Below are 8,380 nucleotides of genomic sequence, written 5' to 3'. Positions count from 1 at the left end.
CCCAAGACCTGGGAGGGCACCCCAAATCCTCGGAGGGCACCCCCATGCCCTAAGACGGGAGAGCAGCATTTTCTCGCCCCATCTACCAGCCTCAAAGCTCGTTTTTTTTTTTTAACCCCAAAGCTCAGGGGTTTTTATTTTTGCCCTGCCTATGTGGGTGTATTTGGGGTGACCCCCCCTGGCAGCCCCATCCCGGGGGTTCGCAAGGCAGCGCTGCGTGCCCAGGGTGGGCTCTGGGTGGAGGTTTGCGGGCCAGCCCCGGCGCTCGCCCCCGCTGTCCTGCTGACATATTTATAGGGCCCGTCTCTGAGCACCTTCCTCTGCCAAGGGGGTCAGGGCGGATTTATAATCCACATCTTACCGCAGGGGAACTGAAGCCCAGAGAGGTTTAAGTGATTTAGTCAGGGGTCACATTACTGCGGGCTGCCTCCCGGACCCCACACGGCCCCCCCCCCCCCCCCCCGGGGCCTCCCCACAGCGTGTCCACAGGGTGGATAAGGATGACTCACCAAAAAAAAAAAAAAAAAAAAAAAAAAAATAGAAAAAAGGATTTGCAGGAGGAACAAATCCTTTTTACTTCTGCAAAGCACCTGTAGGATTAAAACAATGCTGGTTATGTAAGGGGTGAAGGGGGGGGTGGGGGTTTTTATTGCTATTATGATTTATTTATTATGCTTCCTTACCACCCCCTTACCCTTGCAAGGTGTAATCTGGAGAGAATTTGGGAGAGGCTCGTTTGGGGGCACTCAGAGGGTGCAGAAAGAAGGACGGAGGTTGTTTGTAAGGTTGTTGAGTAGTGATGCACCATTTGCTTTTTCTTCCCCTGAATGCCCAAAGCAAAAGAGTGCAGCATCTTCCTAAACCTCTTTTTTTTTTTTTTTTTTTTTTGCGTGTGTTTTAGGCAGCAGCATGAGGCATGGAACAAGGGGGGATTTGCAAAAGCACTGTCTAGGTGGCACGGCCATGTCATGGACTCCTGACTTCTCTCTTTGGTTTCATCACATCGCCGGTTTTGTGATGATTCTGGGTGAATGCCCACTTTCCTGCTTCTGGCTGGTGATGTTTTCCCTTCCCAGGGGTGTTTTGAGGATGAATTAATGCTCACCAAGAGGCTGGAGCCCACCGCTCAATGCAGGTTACCCTGGGCAGACCACACGCGCCCATCTCCCGCATCAGCTGATGGTGCGTTTCCACTCACCCCTCCCCTTCCCCGGCCTCTCCTCCAAAAAGCTTCTCTCCCATTCATATACATTTTTAAAGCAAATACGCAATCAATAGTCTCTTAGGCTGGAATTTCATTAAGGGTTTCATTGCACTCGCTATCGATTGCCAGCCGGGCTGAGTGCCGCACGGCGTGGCTCCGGCAGCCCCGGCTGATGCCCTGCCTGTGCCGTGGGACCACCTGGACCACGCTCCGCGGAAAAGGGCGGCGATGGCAAAGCAGCCCCCGGGGTTTCACGCCAGCGTCGCTGGCCAGGCCGGCAAAGGGGCTGCGGGGTGCCGGGGCAGAGGCGGCGCAGCAGGAGCAGAGAGCCTGGCGGGGCGTGCTGCACCCCACGGCACCCCGTGCTCCCCGGCTCGTGGCCCCGTGGCTTGCTGGCCCCCGAGACGCTGCCCGGATGCACAGCCCTGCGCAGCCAGCACGCCGCTGGCAACCCCGCGCTTCAGCCTCTGCTCCGTGCCCCTCCTGCACCTCCATTTCCCTCCGAGCATCCCAGCTTTCACTAAACTCCCAGATTTCCCTAAACGTCACTCGAGAGGAAAACACACCAGGAGCCCGGGGAAGGGCTGGGGTGCCGGGATTTCTTCCGCGAACCAGAACAAACGCTCTGTGACTGCAAAGGCTTTGGTACATAACAGGCTCTCTTCTGCCTCCGCTCTGTGGGTCGCTGCTTGTTTCAGACTGTGTGAAACAAGGTTGGAAAGCCTGGCCTTGCTTGCGATGAAACACCGAGTAACCTTCAGGGGCTGCAATTAAAAAGAAAACCAGGGCTCCAAGCGTGGAAATGCACAGTTTGCAGCGCTGCTGGTCATTCACTTGAAAAATCAAGTGAAAAATCCCAAACTTCAAAAGGATTTGAGGGCTAATTTTAGGTCTGTGCCTTGACCAAAGAGATTTACAATAATTGCCGGGGTGAAAGTTTAATTCCTCCTGCGACTTTTCTCAGCAATCCCTGAGGAACCATGTTCCGCTGTGCATAGAGCATCCTCGGTCCAGCTCCCCAAGTTGTCTTTTTAAGGCTTTATTTTTAAACAGAAACCACAGGCTGCCTTCAGCGGGACATAAATTCCTCACGAGTCCCAGTCTGCAGCCGGTGGAAGCTCCTGTGGATGGGGATGGGCTTTGGCTTGAATCCTTGGCCCCGGTTTCTGGCCAGGCTCGTCCCTGTCCCATCACCACGGACGCGGAGCAGAGCGGCACCGCTCCCCCCACAGACACCGCTGTCCCCATTCATCACTAAACCCTTTCAACAGGAACCGCGACGCGAGCAAAGCAGAACATATTGCTTGTAGAAACACGGCCTTTCTGCTATGCTAAATGATTTAAAACTGGTGGTGAATAAACCTAATATCTGCTCGCTCCTGCCAATTCTCATTACGCCGGGACTCCCTCGGAGCTATTAGCTGCCTTAAAAAAATCGCTGGAAGGAGTCAGGAGAGCGGCTCAGCCAGCGCTGGGGAGGGCTGCTGGCAGCCACCCGGCTGGAGCGTGATGTGCCCTTGAAATCCTGTGCCCGGAGGCACCCGCGGCCGAGCCGCGCCAGCTCTGCCACCCGTGCCTCCCAGCAAAGTGGTTATTTTTAATTTCATCGCCTCCATCCTCGCTGCGTCCCAGGGCAGGCAGGGGGTTATCCGAGGGGAGCGGGGACCGTAATGCTCTTGCAGACTTTCTTGCAAAACCCTAATGCTGGGGGTTTGCAAAGGCACGAAACCACCGTGGGGAGAGAGGAGCGTGTTAGGGGAAGGAAAGCAGGTGAAGCGTTTTGTCCAGCATGCCGGGAAAACCCTGGACAGGAAGGTTATGAGACCTCTGTGGCCGTGGCACGGGGCAGCCCAGCCATAAAACCATTTTGTGGTGCAGGCACAGCAAAAAGCCGGGTGTGTATGTGAGCTGTCAGCCAGGCAGACAGGCCCCGGGCATCTCCTGGGTTGTCGCAGCTGCAAATTGTCCAGGAACAGACTCTAATGAGACATAAGGGAAGGATTTACTGGAGGAAGATGTCACAGGGATGAAAGGGGAAAAGAGAAGAAACCAGGAGAAATAGCAGTTTGGTTTTGTATTTATTTGTGCAGGCGAAATTGCTGTAAAATGTCCTTTGGTGTGATAGGGAAGGCAAGCAGCCAGTGACAGCCTGGCCGCGGGGCTGGAGGAGCCTTCTCCCGGGGATCGTGCTGATGTGAAGACCTTGATGTGCAAATTCCCTTCTCCTCCTCACCCCCCCGACTCAGGACTTACCTGTGAGAGGAGAAAAGCCCTTCCTTTTCAGCACAAAGACCGTGGCTAAAATTTCCTCTGCAACCTGAGCTTTTTCTTCCCCCGCTGCCCGGGGTGCCTGCGCAGCCTGGGCCTAGTGAACCTCTCGCAAGGCGACCCTCAAGGATGGACAAGCTCGACCGCAGACCAGCGCAAAGCCAGACCAGCTGAAATCCCCTGGGGAGGATATACAAACTGGGGGATATACAAACAGGACTAAACTCCATCCACATCTCCCCCTGGGGTGACCGATGGAGTTGGGATGGAGACAGGGAGCACTGGCCGAGCGGAGGAGCCGTGCAGGAGAGGAGCTGGGCAGCGTGCAGCACCAACAATCAATCCCACATCCTTCTTGTGTGTGCACAGCCTGTCTGTCCCCTGCCGTGTCCCGGCTCTTCACTTCACACTTCAAACAGCTGTTCAGGATCACATCCAGTGGCCTCTCAGTGTCAGACCCAGCTGAGAAGGGAGTAATATTTAGGGTTGGTGAGGGGGAAAGGAGTGCAATCTCCCAAAACCACTGTCAGGCAGAGAGGGGGTTCAGGGCTCAAGCCTTCTGCATCCCTGGCAGTGCTGGGAGCAGTATTAGGAGCAAAAAGAGGGCGTCTGGCTCGGTGCCGTGGACACAATCCATGGTTTCAAGATTTACCATCCCAAAGTGTTTCATTCTGCCTGCTCTTGATGCCTCCACTGTGTCCTGCTGGGATGGAGCTCACTGGGCCCCTCTGAACACCCAGGCCCTGCACCAGCGGGACGGTATTTGTGCTCACTCAGTGTCTCCAGGGAGCATGTTTTGAAGAGAGATGGTTGCCTTCAGAAACACAACATCTCTGAGAACATGTCACTGCCGAGGTAGTCGGGCCGCCGCGGGGGAAGCCACAGGAGCCCAGCGCTGGTGCTGCCGTTGCTCTTCTTCCTCCTACCGATGCAAATGAAAAGTGATGCTTTTTCTGGGTTAGAAGTTCCCCTCCACGCCCGCTGGCAGGGTGGCAGGTGGAGAGCTCGCCAAGCGTGCAAGTGTTTGCAAGCAAGATGCGGAGCCCTGCGCGGGGCTGGGCACCCAGACACCGATCTCTGTGTCAGGGGGACATGAGTGTGTCCACACCTGGGACTGCAGAGATGAAAGTCTAGCAAAAAAAAAAAAAACCCAAACCCCAGTGTGATTGCTCCTGCCTCCTCTCACCCGAGGGCTCTGATCGTTTGCTGCTCCCCGTGGCCGTGCCTGCCCCCCTGGGATGACCAGGTCCGTGTCCCTCCCCGGGGGACTGGCACCTTCTGCACCTTCTCTTCCAAACTGCCCCCCATTTCTGCTGGAGCAAGGTCAGAAGCTATGAGCTACTCTTACATTGTCTCTGAAATATCCCTTTTCTTTGCGCTGTTCTGCTCTGCTGGGGCCGTGCTTGAAAGAGGGTGTCAGAGGCTTTGTTTTGCTGGGGCAGAGCACCGTGTAGGAACCACCCATGGGAGGAAAAGGCTTCAAAAAGTCTTCTCACACATCCTCTGTGGCCATACAGTCCTGGCCAGGTGGGTTTCCAGAAGTGAAGCCCTCCTCACTGCAGCAACCTTCAGTCACCTCCTGCAGCTGCATCGATTTGGTGGCCTCTGCTCGGGGCCAGGCTTGGGACCCCCCACTTTGCTGGTCCTGACCCACAGCCGGGATGACAGAACTGTTCTCCCCGAGGGCCAAGGGACAACATCCTCCAGAGGGTCTGACCCAGGTTGGATCCTTCCCTGCTTGGTCTCCCCGACTGTCACACAGCCATGGGCCTCCTCGAGGCCACTGCTCCAGGCTCCCATTTATCCCGGAGGTCCCACTGCTCCATGCCCGCAGCCTCCAGCTGGCAGGAGCCAAGCTCCTGGAGATTTCAGGGACACAGAGAGGGCTTTTGCCTTTCTTGCTTGCAACAGCTCCTTGTGCCTGGAGGTGGAGGGGAAACTGTGCTGCTCCTGCTGGCAAAGGGCTCATCTTTACTGTACAGGACCCTTTCCCTGGAATTTCCACTGTGCTGGTCCAAGTGTCTCTTTTGTCGCAGTTTCCCAGGGTTTTGCCTTTCCTAGAGGCTGGAGAACGTCCTTCTGGCAACCTTGGCTTTGAACCAGTCCCACACTGCTGGGTCAGGCTGGCCCCGGCGTTTCCGCAGTGCAAAGCTCTCCCTGCAGCAGCTCTGAATGCACGCTTGCACATGTGTTAAAAAAAAAAGAGTGCATTAAATATTAAAGGCAAACCCATCTTTGCCTGAACTCAGAGCAGCTCTTAAAAATGTTAGCGGCTCCAAAATCCTAACCCAGCCTTAGCTTTGAAAGCTTCTTCCATCATATTACCAGCCCATGGGGAGCCCGTGCGAGGTGTGTGGAAGCAGCAAGGCTGGTGTGCCAGGCTCCCCTGAAGGAGCTCCCAAAGTGAAGCCACGCAGCTCACAGCAGCGGCCGGGAAATCCCCAAACCCTGCGATCCTGCAGGGACGGGTGTGTGGAGGGGAACTGGGAAAGAGCTCTGGAAAATTCCAGTTCTGGCCCAGGGCACTGGAAGGTGGTCAGCAAGGGCAGCAGCCCCCTCCCCACCCTGGGGCAGGCTGTGTCACCGCAGAGGAGGGCGACAGCGTGCTGGGACAGGACGGGTCCCATCCTGCCCCCGCGCACCCGGGAGATGCACTGATTCCTGTGCAGCCCCAGCAGCATCTGCTCATGGGGATGGTGTTGGGGTCCCTTCCATCGGTGGGGACCCCAGGGGCTGGCACAGCCCGAGCTGCTGCTTTTCCTCTGCAGGGGAACCACAGTGCCCTGCCAGCTCCCACGCCGACTGCGAGCCCCCACCTGGAGCACCCCCCGGGTGGTGGGATGGTTGATGGAATCGGGCTGCAGAGGGAACAGCATTTTCAGAGCAAAGCGAGTATGTTTTAACGCAAGGAGCCCTTTCCAGGCTGCTGAGGGGTGCAGCACTGGCTCCCTGCACCCAGGGAAGGGTGAAGCCTCTTGGGGACATCAACAGGACCATTCATGTGGGTCCAGCCCAGACCCCTCCTCTGTGCTAAACATCTTCCCCAAGCGTCTAAAACCACCAAGAGACTATTAAAACCCCTACTATTCCCTACAGAGCCCTTTCTTTCCCGCAGAGACCCTCACGGGGGGACTCCACCGATCCCACTGTGGCTGGGACCTGCAGGACCACCTCCCCGAGCACCCCCTTGCAGCATCGTCCCTCCGGGAAGGCAGCGGCACAGCGCGGGGACCAGCACTGGGAGAAGGGGTTTCCATAGCGACGGGCGCCCGATAGGCCCCAGCTCCTGGGTGTTCAGGGCAAGGATTTGGGGCGGGGACCAGAGTGCTGCGGGGGTGCCCCAGAGCCCTGCAGCCGGTTTGCTGCTGGGGTGCATCCCCCTGGCCAGCTCGGGGCCCCCCCGTCATCCCTGGGATGGCTCCACATCTCCTAAAATCACGCCTCGCATCACCTCCCTCCATGACCCACCGGGCGTTCTGCAGGATGCCTGAGGAGGACCTGTCCTCCCGGGGAGGGGGTTCCAGTGGGGTGCTCAGCCCCTGCAGGGACCCCAGTGCTGCCAGTCTGGCCGTGCCTCCTTCGGGGAGCTGGGGAGAGCGGCCCAGCCGCAGCTGGGGTGTGTGGGTTCCTCTCCACCCCTGCTCCCTCCCTGGCTATTTTTGGCCGCGTACCCATCAGGTGACGTGCCGGTTCCCCCTCCGCTGCCGGTGGGGATGGTTATTCTGGGCAAGAGGAGACGTCAGAGGAGGTCGTGGCAGGTCTGCGGTGCTGCCTTCAGCCCTGGCTCCGCTCCTCTCGGGTGGGAGAGCCGGGCTTTGCTGTTATGGGTGACACTGGGATTTTTTCACCTGCTTTGTGTTACAGCGCTGAGCTCGGAGGGGCAGCACCTGTGCAACGGGGGCAAAGCACCAGTGCAGGGGACGAAGCACTAATGCGGTGGGGACAAAGCACCATGCAATGGTGATAAGGCACTAATGCCACAGGAACGAAGCACCGTGCAGTGGTGACAAAGCACTAATGCAATAGGGGTGAAGCCCCCTGCAATGGGGACCCAGCTCCGTGCAATGGGGGACAGAGCCCCCTGCAACGGGGGCAAAGCTCTATCAGTGGGGACAAGGCACAGAGAGGGGCTCAGCACAGACACCCTTGTCCAGTGGCACTGCCCATCCCCTTGCAGCTGCGGGCAGATGAAAGGAAGGGGGCAAAATGGGCTAGAAACAAAGGAAAAGTGTGTTATTTCGGCCAGCTTGGGTGGGACCTGCCTCCCATCTGACACCTACACTGTGCCCACAGCTGGGCCCTGATCTTGTCGTGCCTGAGCACCCAGGCACCCTGGTAAGAGCGGGTGCACCCACGGCTCTGCCCGGCACCAGCCCTGGGCTGGAAACTCCCCCCATGGCCAGGCACATCTTCCCCGTGAAGCAAAAGGGAGATGTGCCTTTCGCCACCGGTGAGCCCGCATCGGCAGCACGTGTCCCCGCATCCCTCCCTCCCCTTGTCTGAATTCCGGCAGAATCTCTCACCCCCTCGGGTCACCAGGCCGTGCCAAAGGCCAGCACAAGCTCCAGCTCGCCTGGCGGCTCACCAGCACTGCCGGGGCTGAGCATGGCTCGCCAAACTCCTTGTCTTCCAGGGGAAACAGCCACCAGAGATGGGGAAAAGGAACTGGCCACCATGGGGCCACAAGCTGGGGTAATTGGAAAAAATTACCGGCACGCACGCAGCTAAGGGCTGAGCTTTCCCACCCAGTGCTAATGCTGGGCCAGGATGGCAGGAGATGCTCCACGGAGCAAGGAGCTGCTGGCTGCGCTGGCCGGGAGCCATTCCCAGCGTGATTGATGGCTGGGGCATCATTCAGGGAAACAGAGCCAATTTCCTTCCTTCTTTTTTTTTTTTTTTTTTTTTTTT

This window comes from Tyto alba, unplaced genomic scaffold, assembly GCF_018691265.1.
Source record: "Tyto alba isolate M040663 unplaced genomic scaffold, T.alba_DEE_v4.0 Super-Scaffold_19, whole genome shotgun sequence".
In the NCBI taxonomy this organism is placed as follows: Eukaryota; Metazoa; Chordata; class Aves; order Strigiformes; family Tytonidae; genus Tyto; species Tyto alba.
The sequence above is the reverse complement of the archived record's forward strand: the minus strand, read 5'-3'. Positions refer to the sequence as shown.